This window comes from Heterocephalus glaber, unplaced genomic scaffold, assembly GCF_053883595.1.
Source record: "Heterocephalus glaber isolate CG9 unplaced genomic scaffold, H.glaber_assembly_v1.0 deba00000071, whole genome shotgun sequence".
NCBI lineage: Eukaryota > Metazoa > Chordata > Mammalia > Rodentia > Bathyergidae > Heterocephalus > Heterocephalus glaber.
This window is the reverse complement of record NW_028258137.1, coordinates 28,109,888-28,123,642: the sequence shown is the minus strand read 5'-3', so window position 1 is coordinate 28,123,642 and position 13,755 is coordinate 28,109,888. Positions and strand designations below refer to the sequence as shown.

The following is a 13,755-nucleotide window of genomic DNA, read 5'->3' as shown; positions in this document are numbered from 1 at the left end:
GAATCTGTTCCAAAAAGATGAAAAATTCACAGATGTGAACTTGGCTGGGCTGAGTTATTACTTAGAAAAACTATGAAGATAAATTAGATTCATCCCATAATTAGCAATATTTAGATTATAATTGCAATCATGTACACATTAGACCTAGCAAAGAATGAATCAAATGTTAATATTTGAAGACTATCTCCCCGACAAAATTGAGTATGAATACCTGAGGTTTTGCAGCTTTTTTTTTTCAAAAGTATTTGAGGGCTTCCTCAAACCCAAGGATCACTCTGAATCCTTTGATAACCCATCACTTCTTTTTTGGAAGGTCCCAGTCACTTCTCTTGTAAATGTTCTCTTTGTCTGTGGTCATCCACTGCTGGTTTCCCCCTCATTTGCTTCCATCAACTTCATGAAATCTCATACTTTTTGCAAGATAATGCAGTTTCACTTTCAGTACATCTGGTTATGTGCTTGCTGATGGCAGCTGATAATGGTCAGAGACGAGTTTTGGTGGGAATACATGAACTGTGTGGTTAGCACTTACAATTGCTAATCTAGAAATGTTGCAGTGGCTAGCCTCGGCTTCTTGTGCAGTTTAGAGATTCAGACTTTGAGAACTCAGGAAAAGGGCATCTAAAATTTAGAGCCAGGGAGACGAAGGCTCAGAGAGGCTCCTGGCTCGAGATGTACACAGGGTCTCACAGCTAGTACATGGCAGTCTTGAACCAAAAGCTCAGAGCTATTTCCCAGTTTTTGAAGGTGGGGTGGACAGGAGATGGTGGTAGAGGATGTACCTGAATTCTAGCTATAACCTCAACACAGTGAGGCCCTTTCAAGGAAGGAAGCAAGAAATACTGTACTGCCTTGAGAAAGGGGTTTCTCTGGGAAGGGCACCCACCTGCTCAGATCCAAGGTGCATTCTGACCATAGGCTGGGCTGCTCACATGGGTCACCTAGTGTCACAGCAACCGTGTGCTAGGTGTTGTTACCATGGTGTCATAGTGAAGAAAAGGAAGTTTAGATGTCAAAGGTCATATTAGGGGGTCTCAGAGTCCCTGACTCTTCAGTTTTACCCTTTCACACCTGTTCCTAACACTCCACACTCCAGGTATCAGAATGCCATGCTAGTGTGGTGTCAGCCTCCCCAGTGTCCCCAGCAGGGTTTCTGTCCGCAAGTCAGGACAGTGAGGTTCTTGACTTGAGGGCGGTGTCAGCATTTCCTGCACTAGTTTTGTCTCATACCATCACCACTTTGCCATCAATGCATATAGCACTTGAGCCTTTGTTTACTAGGCATTTTTCTACAAACTGTTTCACTTTTTAGGCTGTATGTACATTTTATTTGTTTTTTGTTTTGGTGCTGGGGATTGAACTCGGGTCCTTGCGCTTGCGCAGCAGGCAGTGAAACCACTGAGCTAAATCCCCGGCCCTGTATGTACATTTTGATTGAACTCAAAATCTTTTTTTTTTGCTACCAGGGATCAAACTCAGGTCCTTGCACTTGGGCAGCAGGTGATGAAACCACTGAGCTAAATCCCTGGCCCAGGATGTATGTACATTTTAAGGGACTATTTTATATTACTAGGATAAATAGGAAATCTGGGTTAGTTACTATAAATTAAAAAATTCATACAAATAAATAGCATGCAAACAGAGTAATGTTATTAAAACCTGTCTAGAAACTTCCTTTGTTTAAAGGGATATCGTTTCTACAGCCATGATCATAGCATTATTCACAATAGCCGAAAGGTGGAAACAGCCCATGTCCATTAACAGTTGAATGGATAAATAAAATGTATACATACACACAGTGGAATATTACTCAACTTTTAAAAGGAGGGCATCCTGACACATGCTACAACATGAAGGAGCCTTGAGAACATTATGCTAAGTGAAATAAGCCTGTCTGAGAAAGATAAATACTGTATGATTCCACTTACAGAAGGTACCTGGATTAGTCAGATTCATAGAGATGACAGAAGGGCAGTTACTAGGGGCTTAGGGTAGGGTGAATGTGGAGTTTTTGTTTAATGGATACACAGTTTCACTTTGGCAAGATGAAAAAAGTTGTGAAGATGGTGATTGTGGTTGCACAATTATGTGCTTACCACTGAACTCTGCTTAAAAATAGTTAACATGGTAAATTTTACATTATATATAATTTATCACAATTTTAAAAAATTGGATATCTTATTTTTGATATCTAGTAATTAGTTAGTTACCAAGAACCTGTCTCAAAATAAAAAATAAAAGGGTGTAGGGTTGCAGTTCAGTGTTGAAAGCCCTGGGTTCAGTCTTCAGTACTGCAAAAAAATTTTTTGTCTTTAATGTCTAATAGTTGGGGGAGGGGCTAGAAGGACGTAAGTCAGTGTTAGAGGCTAAAGATAATTTATCCCTAAACCAAGGCTTTTGGTGAATGCAACCAAGATTGGAAAAGAGTGGAAAGTAAATGACTCATTTACCATGTGACTCAGTTGCGCTCATGACCTATTGAGGATCCCACTTATATAGTCTCCTTAAAGCTCACCAGGGTGAGTAGATCCCACATGGGCAGACACTCCACTAGGAGTGGCATGTGGCCCTACTGCTTGGGGTATAGAGTAGGGCCCTGGCATGCTTCCACATACTTCAGCTTTTGGAATGTTCTTCGGGAAATAGAGGGCAGAGAAGTCTTCCAGGAGGAGCAGGACTTGAGCTGAGTCCCAAGGGGGGTGGGTAGAGGGCTGCCGAGGTCCCTGTGTGTCACAGCTGGGACTAAGTGGGAAGGTAGGCATGAATATGGCCAGCACATACAGCACCTGGCGGAATAAAGCAATATGGAGCCATACCTGGTGTTTGAGAAGGAGAATACATAAAAGTGAATTCCAGGATATGGAGTTCAGGATTAAGCAATTTGGCCTCCCAAATGGGAAACAGAGAGGCTGTGGGTGAGGGAGGAAGGTGTCCTCCGGGACCCTGAGAATAGCTGCTTGGGCTTACACTTGGTGTGAGGAAGGAGGTGACTTGTGGTTCAAACCTAGAGGTGGCCAGGAGACCTCAGACAGGAAGGGCTGGAGGTCAATATCTGGGTCATTGTCATAGAAAACCAAAGTACAAGGCTGGGGGTATAGCTCAATGGTACGGTGCTTACCTAGCATCCACAAGGTCCTGGGCTCCATCCTCAGCACCACAAAACTACAACAGACTGCAGAGAGGGCAAGGGCTTACCCAAGTCACCCAGCAGGGGTATGGCCAGCACAGCCTTTGTGCTGCCCCTGAGGTGAGGACCAGGCCACCTTCTAAGACACAGGTCCCCTGCCCTCTCCCACAGAGGCACAGTGCTCCCTGTGGGCTGTGCTTGGGCTAATGCTAGCAGTGCTAATGTGGCAGGCACAAAGGCAGGAGACCATGCTGGGACCTGTCTGCTTTCTCCCTGTGGCTGGATCTCCATGCCCACTACCACCCCTCAGGGATGGAAGAGCACGTTCCTGAGTCACGATTTTCCCAAGGGATCTGGTTGGGGCCCAGGCAGCAGACACCCTGTTTCTCCCGCTGTGCACGCGCGTGTGTGCACACACACACACGATCACTCCCCCTTTTCCTTAGAGTTCCTCAGAGAGTGTGGTAGCACAGTCTTATGGAGACCCTGCTTCAAGGAGAAGCAGCTTGTTTTACCACCCCACTTGCTCTGGCTGCACTTTCTGAGCTCTGCTGCCAGGAGGGTCTCTCTCCCAGGGCCCAGCCACTTGGCAACTTAGGGCCAGATCTTTGTCTTTTCTGGACTACAGGGTCCTCATCTTTGAAATGTGACAACTTTATGAAGTATTTCTGGTGATTTTGCAGCCGTACTTCTCCCACCTGGTGGTACTATCACAAGGAGGGAAACTGAAGTTCAGAGAGTTTAAGTTTCTGGCCCCAGTTGCCCAGCCAATGAATGGTGGCTTGGTACTGGAACCCAGGCAGCCCGGGCTAGCCCTTGCCCAGGTCCTGTGGATTGTCAGGTCAGGCAGAGGCCATTCTCCCTTTTCTACAGATGGGAAAACTGAGGTACAGGGCAGTGATATTGCTTTTCCCAATGCTCAGAGCCAGGGTGGGTCTTAGGTCCTGCACAGCACCATGATGCCCAGTCCTCATGCCCCTCCATGGAGGTGCAGTTGTCCCCTGGAGGTGCTGGGCCCTGAGGAGGAGACGGAGGAGAGCTCAGCCTAGGCGTCAGTTCAGAGGAAGCAGGGGCTGCTGCAGCAGCAGAAGAAGTGAAACTAAGGCGTGGTGTGCGGTGAGATGAAAAAGCTGAGAGGAGAGAAGTGGGAGTGTGTGTGGGGTGAACAGAGAGATTACTGCAGCTGGCGCCTCAGACTTCCCCTTCTTCCCGCAGAAGCAGCAAGCAGGGTGAGACAAGAGGGTAGCAGAGTGGCAGTATCACAGGTTAGTTTCCTGGCTCTCTCCTCCCTCTCTCTCAGCTCTCTGTCCTTGTCCACAGCATCCCCACACGCCCATGTGCTCTGGACTGCCCTTCCCAGTGGTCACTGGCCTCGTGATGTCCCGGGAGAAGTAAGCTGGGGACCCAACCTCCTTCCACTCTGGGCGGCAACTCTAGATCTGTGGGATGTAGAGAGCTGTGATATCAGAAAAGGCAATTTCAACTTGGGAAGGAAAGGGCTGGGCTTACAACTCACTGCTACAGCACATGCACAAGGCTCTGGGTCTGATCCATAGACTGAAAAAAATAAATTAGAAAGAGAAAAAAGAGTGATTAAGTGTTGGGTTTAAGTCTTAGCTTCCTCATGTAGCCGGGGGGAAATTATTGGACCTATCTAGACCTCCATTTCCTCATCTGTAAAATGGGACCGGTCCTGTAATCTGCACCTTGAGTGATGGGTGAGGGACCATCAGGTGCTCAGCAAACTGGACCAGGTGACCTTCCTCTCTGAGCACCAGGGCCTGGGCCTGGGGACTACCTGCGGTCTGTACTGCAGCCTCTATTTGCCCCTCTGTGAAAAATAGCAGCTCTCAGGGCTGTTTGGTAGAGACCACAAGATCATTCCCCACCGGGCCAGGAGGAAGCCTGGGGTGGAGGCTTCGGGGTGTGGTGGGCAGGGGCAGCAGCTTAGTGGAGGCAGTGAGGTCATGTGTAGGGGCAGGGTGGGCTTTCATGAGTGTGTGATCAGCTCGGGGAGTAACACAGATGAATTCCTGGCCAGGAACTTTGCTCGGAGCCTTGCACCTGGGTCAGAGCTTGGCTTTCAGGAGTGTGGATGAGCTCAATGGTGGTCGAGTCTCTCTCCCTGGGAAATAGGGCTCTTCAGCCTCATTGTGCAGATGAGAAAACCTGAGGCACAGAGAACCCAAGTTCCTTGCCCAACATCACACAGCCTGGGCTTTGAATACTGGAGCTGGTTACTAATTCACATCTTCCAAGGACCCTGTTCCATGCTTCACCTGTCTCCTCATCTCCCTGTTGGCTTAACTAGGGTCTTACTTGTCCACCCAGTGGCTCAGCTACCCAGCCCTCACTGGGACTTGGAGTTTGGAGTACTGGGTTTCAGTCCAGTTTGACCACCTGGCTGCTGTAGAACTGCAAGCAAATTCCTTCTTTTGTGTGGTATTCAGTTTCCCTGCAATCTATTGGAACCATCTTGGAAGTCAGGTAAGGGATTCCTGATTCCCAGAGGGCCCCACATAAAGACTTACCAGGAGGGGAGCCTGATGGTTTAGGGTGTAGGGTGATGGTGCAAGGGACAGGAAGGGCACCTAGAGGGTATAAGCAGAAGTGAAGATGGTGTTTTGTGCCTGAGAAAGGCAGTAGAAACCACACTTCCACCCCGGAGCTGGGTTAGGGATCACTTCTGCTTTGGCCTTGATTTCTCCACTTGCAAGGTAGGGTCAGGGTCCTCTTCCCTCTGTGCCTGCCTGGGAACAGCGTGGCTCAGGGCCTGCGGACCTGGTCCTCAGGTGCAGACACTGAAGATCAAGTCTACCTGCCTGCTGGGCCTCAGTTTCCCCATTAGTACTGTGAAGGGCAGGACAAGTTGGGCAGAGGTCTTTTCTGGGCTTTCTGGTCCTCTACTGCTGCCGCCTTGGTTTTCTCATCTGAAGTCCTTTGCATTTTTTATTTAGCAGCTTTCTTGGTCTACCCAAACCTTGTCCCTCATTTTTTCTCTGAGGTTCTGAGAGGGCAAGTGACTCCAGAGACGGTAACACAGCCACATAAATGAGCAACAGCCAGATAAATAAGAAACTGGCACTCTGATTCCAACATCTCCATTTCTGTTAATAAACATTATTTTAGTAAATAGTATTATGAAAAATGGGTGACCATTGGGGAAAAATAAAATTGGGTCTGTATCTCACACTATGTTCCAGGGCCAGTGTAATGAACTGGAGATTCCAATGTGAAAATGAAGCCATAAAAGTACTAGAAGAAGCCAGGTGTGGTGGTACACGCCTATAATCCCAGCACTTGGGAGGCTGAGGCAGGAGGATCACTGCAAGTTCAAGGCCAGTCTGGGCTACATAGCAAGACCTTGTGTCTCAACCCCCGCTCCCCAAAAAGTACCAGAAAGTACAAGAAGAGATGCAGGAGAATTCCTTTATAACATTGAAATGGGGGAAGGTTTTTCTAGCTGTGACTAGAAACTTCAGATGCCTGAAGAGAAAATACTGATATAAAAATAATTTAAAATGATATCTCAAGCCAGGAGTGGTGGTGCATGTCTGTAAGCCAGTACTCCAGAGGCCAAGGCAGAAGGATTGCTGCAAGTTCAAGGCTGGTCTCAGCTATATCGTGAGACCTCATCTCAAAAAACAAAAACAAGCAAAACAAAAGCCTCTACATGGCAAAAAAATCCAAACAAAATAAAAGCAAACACAAAACAAAACATATGTAATGTTAAAAGACAAATGACAAACTAGGAAAAATATTTGCAATTCATGTAACAAACAGCTGCTTTCTGTGTTATGTAAAGAGTTCTAGAAACTGCTAGGAAAGTCGAACCAGATATACAAATGGACACATGGTGAACTGGTGTGCATGGGAAATGATGTAAGTGCAGCTGCACTGTTTATAAGAGCAAAAGACTAGAACTGCTACAAATGGCTTTTAACAGTGGACTGTTAAATTCTGGCTTATCTCTGCAAAGTTAGAATATGCAGTTAAAAAGTGAAGTCTTTCTAAATATTGTTATGGAAAGCTCTCTGTGATGTATTTTCAAGGGAAACACAAAATGCAGAACAGTATGTAGAGTCAGCTTGTTTAAAATATAAAATTGGGGAGACCGTCTTTGCTTATGTTTGTATGAAGAAATCTGGGATACATAAAACTCTACCAACTGGTATCCTGTGGCAACTAACTGAGCACCAAATGGTTGAGTGCAGATTGGAGGACTACTTTGCCTTTAGAGCCTTTTGTGTTATTTATTGTTTACATTTGAAAGATATAAATTTTTAAACTAGCCAAAGAGTAAACAGAAATTGAGAAATGTGTAACTATACCATTTGGGGAAAATCAGAAAATACAGGCAGCTAATACAGTACAAACAGCTCCATAATTTCACCACCTAGAAGAGACGACCATTTATACTTGCACGTGTGTCTTTCTGCTTTTGCATATATAAAAAGTACAATTTTTTTTGCAAGGATGGGATGATATTATTTTGCAACATGCCATTTGGTTTTCACAAGGAATATTATTTTATCCAGATAAATTATCATCTGGATAATTTTAAAAATTAAAAAATTTTAAGCATTAAAATTTTTTTCTTTCTGTTGTGAAGGTAATACGTTAGTTGTGTAAAATTTAAGCAAAACAGAAAAAAATAAAGATGAAGTAAAAAAACCTTCCCTCAAAATAACATTATTAACATTTTGGTTAATTAGTCTTCTGGATATCTCAATATGCTTGAACGTGCATATAAATATACTTTGCCATAAATGTGATTATATCTTATGAGTTATTTTTAGCCTGCTCTTTCTGTGCAGGGACATGATCTCCTCTTCATTAACCTGGCTATATAAACATAATTTTTAATAGAAAAATTTTAATCTACTTACTGTTTTTATAAATTTTTAACTTAGGGAAAAACTATAAATTCACAAGTGCTTGCAAAAAATAGTACAGATTAATTCTGTGTATTCACCCAATTTCTTCCAGTGGTAACATCCTGTGTTCCTATAGTACAATATAAAAACCAGGATTTACAGTACAATTCAAAACGCTTATTCAGATTCCACCAGTTTTTTGCACGCATTTATTTATGTGCATAGTATGGGTGTATATTTAATTCTATGCGAATGTATCACACATGTAAATTCCTGTGACCATCACCACAGTCAAGACACAAAACTATTCCATCACCACAAGAATCTTGCAGCTCCCCTTCATAGACACACACCCTCCCCAACGTTTGCCAACCACGAATCTGTCCCTGCTCTATAATTTTCATTTCAAGCACATTATACAAATCACATCACACAGTGTGCAACAGCTTGAGTTGGCTTTTTTGTTTTGCTCGGGATAATTCTAACTCTCTTGAGTCATCCAACTTGTACGTATCAGAAGTTTTTAAAAATTAAATTAAAATTTTTTTATTGTTGAGTTGTATGTCATGGTATGGATGTGCCACAGTTTGTTTAACCATTTACCCTTTGAAGGAGCATAGAGGTTATTTCTAGTTTGGGGCCATTATGAATAAAGCTGCTTGGAGTATTCATATATAGGGTTTTGTGTGAACATGAGTTTTTATTTCTTTGGGGTAAAAGCCCAAGATCACCACTGCTGGATCATATGGTAGGCACACATTTAGTTTTTTTTATGAATTTGCTCAACTGTTTCCCATTATTCCTCTTTTATAAGACATTTACATAGTTTTCAAATTTTCTTTATTATCAACAATAGTATTCTAAATATTTTTGTTTAGATGTATTTCTAGCTTGCTCTATTATTTCCATAGGATACATTTCTTTTAAATTTTATTTATTTTATTAGTTTATGTTTGCAATTCATGCAGCTTACAGTCACCTTAGGGAGTGGTTACATGTACATATTACAGCTTGGTTTTTTTTCTAATCCTCTTCCCCCCCTCTGGTTCCCCTATCACTTTTTTCGTACTTGTTGATAGTATTTGTCTTAGCTCATGTTATAGGATACAATGTTTACATTGATTGGAATTGTTAGGATCCTGCACATGACACATCCTTATTCCTCTCCTTCCCCTCCTCCTCACCCCTCATCCTTGTTCCCTTGGACCACTTCCCTACCGGATGAGATATGTCCCTCTGTCAATTTCTACCCATCATGTATCATTTTCTTTGTTTGTACTTTGCCTCACTCAAATGAGATACCCTATGGGATTTAAGCTTGTATGTCTGATTTATTTCACTAAATATCATATTTTCCAGGTGCATCTATTTTCCTACAAATGCTTCAAATTTGTCCTTCTTTATAGCAGAGTGGTATTCCATTACATACAGATATCACATTTTGTTTATCCAACCATCTGTTGATAAGTGTACAGGCTGCTTCCAGGATTTTGCCATTATGAATTGTGCTGCTATAAACATCGGTGTACATGCATTGCAGTAGTATGATGACTCAAGCTCTTTGGAGAAGATTCCTAGCAGAGGGATAACTGGGTCATGTGAAATTTCTAATTTCAATTCTTTGAGAAATGACCATACCACTTAGCATAAAGTTTGTACTGGTTTGCATTCCCACCAACAATGTGGGAGGGTTTGCCAGCATTTGTTATTTGATTTCCTAGTGATTGCCATTCTTTCTGGAGTAAGATGAAATCTTAATTTGTTTTAATTTGCATTTCTCTAATGACCAGAGGTGTTGAACATTTTTTCATATAATCATTTGTGTTTCTTCCTCTGTGAAGTGTCTATTCATTTTTCTACCCCATTTCTTGATTGGGTCTTTAATTTTAGTTGCTTCAATTTTTTTTTGAGTTCTTTGTTTATTTAGATATTAGTCCTCTGTCTGAGGAATAGCTGGAAAAATTCTTTTCCCATTCTGTAGGTTTTTTCTTCACCCTACTGATTGATTTTTCTGCTGTACAGAAGCTTTTTAGTCTGATATAATCCCATTTGTTGATTCTTGCTGCTATTTCTTGTGCAATTGAGGTCCTGTTTAGAAAATCCTTTCCTATACCTATGTCTTCAAGTGTTTTACCTATTTTATTTCCAGAAAGTTTAATGTTTCTATTTTAATGTTTAGATCTTTAATCCATTTTTATTTTAATTTAGTATATGGTGAGAGATAAGGGTCTAGTTTCAATCTTCTGCACACAGATAACCAGTTTCCCCAGCATCACTTGTTGAATAGGCTGTCTGTCTTTCCTCCATCATATGCTTTTGGGCCCTCTGTCAAAGATCAAATAGTTGAATATGTCTAGGGAGATTTCTCTTTTTTTAAATTAAATTCTTTTATTGGTACATTGTAGGTATACAACACAATTACATTTCTCATTGGGAATTGTACCTTTACATAATGCATCTTGGTTCTTATTTTTTCCCCATTCCTAGCCCTCCCTTCACCCCCTCCACCCTTCCCTATTTACAAAGACTTTATTTCCATTTTTTCCATTTCTCAGCATTTTTCCTTTCCCTTCTTTCCTTTCCCCTGTCCCTCCCACTACCCCTACCCCTTTGGACCTTTTCTTCCTATTTTACATTATCGATTATTCATTCTAATCATTGGTACACTTTAGGTATACAATATAATGACATTCATCATTGGAAATTTGCACCTTTACATAGCCTCTCTAGGTTCTTATTTTTCACCCCTGCCCAGCCCCTCCCTTCAACCCCTCTATTCCTCCCTATTTACAAAGATTTTGTTCCTATTTTTCCATTTTCTCATATTAATCCCATTCCCTTCTATCCTTTCCCCTAGCCCTCCCACTTCCTTCCCCTTTACCTCTTTTCTTCCTATTTCACATTACCTATTATACATTTAGTTCTTATTTACACTTTCAGTTTCTCACACCAGAGAAACTATTCGGTATTTACACATCTGTGTCCTATTTATTTCACTTAAGAGTACCACCTCAATGTGCATCCACTTAGCTATAAACGTCTCTAATTTCTCATTTTTTATGGCTGAGTAGTACTCCATTTTATTAAAAAACCACATTTTCTTTATCCAGTCTTCAGTTGATGGCCATTTGGGCTGTTTCCAAGTTTTAGCTATTACAGATTGTGCTGCTGTGAACATGGGCACACATATATCACTGTGGTATGATTCTTTTAATTCTTTGGGGAAGATCCCCAGCAGGGGAATAGCTGGGTCAAATGGGACCTCCAGTCCTAGTTCTTTGAGGTATCTCCATACTGATTTCCACAGTGCTTGCACCAGTCTACACTCCCACCAGCAGTGGAGCAGGGTTCCTCTTTCCCCACAGCTCCACCAGCATTGGTTATTGGTTGATTTCATGATAGCAGCCATTCTTTCTGGAGTGAAGTGGAATCTCAGCGTTGTTTTCATTTGCATCTCTCGAATGACCAGTGATGTTGAACATTTTTTCATGTATTTATTTGCTATTTTGACTTCTTTGTCTGAGAAATGTCTGTTCATTTCAGATGCCCATTTTTGGATTGGGTCTTTAAATTTGGGAGGTCTGATCTTTTGAAGTTCTTTATAGATTCGAGATAGTAGACCTTTGTCTGAGGAAGAGCAGGTGAAGATTTTTTCCCACATTGTGGGTTGTCTCTTCACACTGCTGGTGGTTTCTCTTGCTGTGCAGAAGCTTTTTAATAAGAAGAGATCCCACTTGTTGATTGTTTGTGGTAGTTCATGGGCAACTGAGGTTTTGTTCATAAAATCTTTTCCTACACCGATGTCTTCAAGGGTTCTACCTAACCTCTGTTCCAACTGGTTCAGAGTTTCTATTTTAATATTTAGATCTTTTTTTTGGTACCGGGGATCGAACTCGGGTCCTTGCGCTTGCATAGCAGGCAGCGAAACCACTGAGCTAAATCCCTGGCCCAATATTTAGATCTTTAATCTATTTTGATTTTAGTTTAGTGCATGGTGAGAGATACAGGTCTAGTTTTAATCTTTGGCAAGTTGAAGCCCAATTTTTCCAGCACCATTTATTAAAGAGGCTATCTTTCCTCCAGTGAGGGTGTTTGGTTCCTTTATCGAAGATGAGATGACTGAGTGTGTCTGGAGTTGTTTCTGCATCTTCTAATCTGTTCCACTGGTCCTCAAGTCTGTTTCTTTGCCAGTACCATGCTGTTTTTATCACAGTAGCTTTGTAGTAGAGTTGCAGGTTGGGGATTGTGATACCCGCTGCCATGTCTCTGTTACCTAGAATTGCTTTTGCTATTCTGGGTCTCTTCTTGTTCCAAATGAATTTTTGGATTGTTTTCTCAAGGTCCGTGAAGTATGCTGCTGGGATCTCAATTGGAATTGCAGTAAATCAATATAGCAGTTTTGGAAGTATGGCCATTTTCACTCTATTAATCCTTCCTACCCAGGAACAGGGGATGTCTGTCCATTTTCTGATATCATCTTCAATCTCTCTTTTCAGGGTGCTATAGTTTTCAGAGAAGAAGTCTTTGATTTCTTTCGTTAGGTTGATTCCTGGGTATTTCAGTTTTTTGGGTGGTATTGTGAAAGGAATTATTTGCCCTATTTCTCTCCCAGTGAGTCTGTCATTGGTGTAGAGGAAAGCTATTGATTTTTGTGTGTTGACCTTGTAAGCAGCTACTTGACTGAATTTGGTTATTAAGTCTAGAAGACTTTTGGTGGAGTTCTTGGGGTCTTCTATATAGAGTATCATGTCATCTGCAAATAATGACAATTTGACTTTATTTCCTATCTTTATTCCTTTTATTTCTTTCTCTTGTCTAATTGCCATGGCTAATGTTTCCAAGACTATATTGAACAGGAGTGGTGATAGTGGACATCCTTGTCTTGTTCCTGATTTGAGTGTGAAGGATTTCAGTTTTTGACCATTTAGTATGATATTGGCTGTTGGTTTTTCATAGATGGCTTCTATCAGTTTGAGGTAGAGACCATCTATTCCAATTTTTTGTAGGGTTTTTATCATAAATGCATGTTGGATTTTGTCAAATGCTTTTTCTGCGTCTATGGAGATAATCATATGGTTTTTGTCCTTGGCTCTATTGATATAGTGTATTCCATTGATTGATTTGCATATATTGAACCATCCCTGCATCCCTGGGATGAATCCCACTTGATCAGGGTGTATGATCTTGTTGATGATCTTCTGCATTCTGTTTGCCAGTATCTTATTAAGGATTTTTGCATCTATGTTCATTAGTGAGATTGGCCTATAGTTCTCTTTTTCAGTTGGGTCTTTCTCTGCTTTGGGGATCAAGGTGATGCTTGCTTCCAGGAATGAATTTGGGAGTATTGCTTCCCTTTCAATTTCATTGAAGAGTTTAAACAGTAGTGGCAGCAGTTCCTCTCTAAATGTCTTGTAGAATTCAGCAGTGAAGCTATCAGGGCCTGGGCTTTTCTTAGTTGATAAGTTTTTAATTACATTTTCAATTTCATTGGTTGATATTGGGTTGTTCAGAATTTTTAGGTCTTCTTCGTTCAACTTTGGTAATTCATATGTATCTAGGAATCTGTCCATTTCTTCTGTGTTGTCCGTCTTATTGGCATATAGGTTCTGGAAGTAGGTATTGATGATCATCTGGATTTCTGTTGGGTCTGTTGTCATTTCACCCTTTTCATTCCTAATTGCATGGATTTGGGCCTTTTCTTTCCTTTTTCTGACAAGGTTGGCTAAAGGATTGTCAATTTTGTTGATTCTT

At 41.7% G+C, this 13,755-nt stretch overlaps 1 protein-coding gene across 1 annotated transcript in view; it reads left to right on the top strand.

Annotated features, from left to right (window-relative positions):
* The first annotated feature begins 4,256 nt into the window (after nt 1-4,256).
* The window catches only part of Adgrg5 (adhesion G protein-coupled receptor G5), a 34,642-nt gene continuing 25,143 nt past the window's right edge, over nt 4,257-13,755 (top strand). Inside the window, exons 1-2 of the mRNA XM_004843242.3 lie at nt 4,257-4,392; nt 5,459-5,614. The gene's annotated coding sequence lies outside the window, so the exon portion shown is untranslated. The remainder of the gene's footprint in view (nt 4,393-5,458; nt 5,615-13,755) is intronic.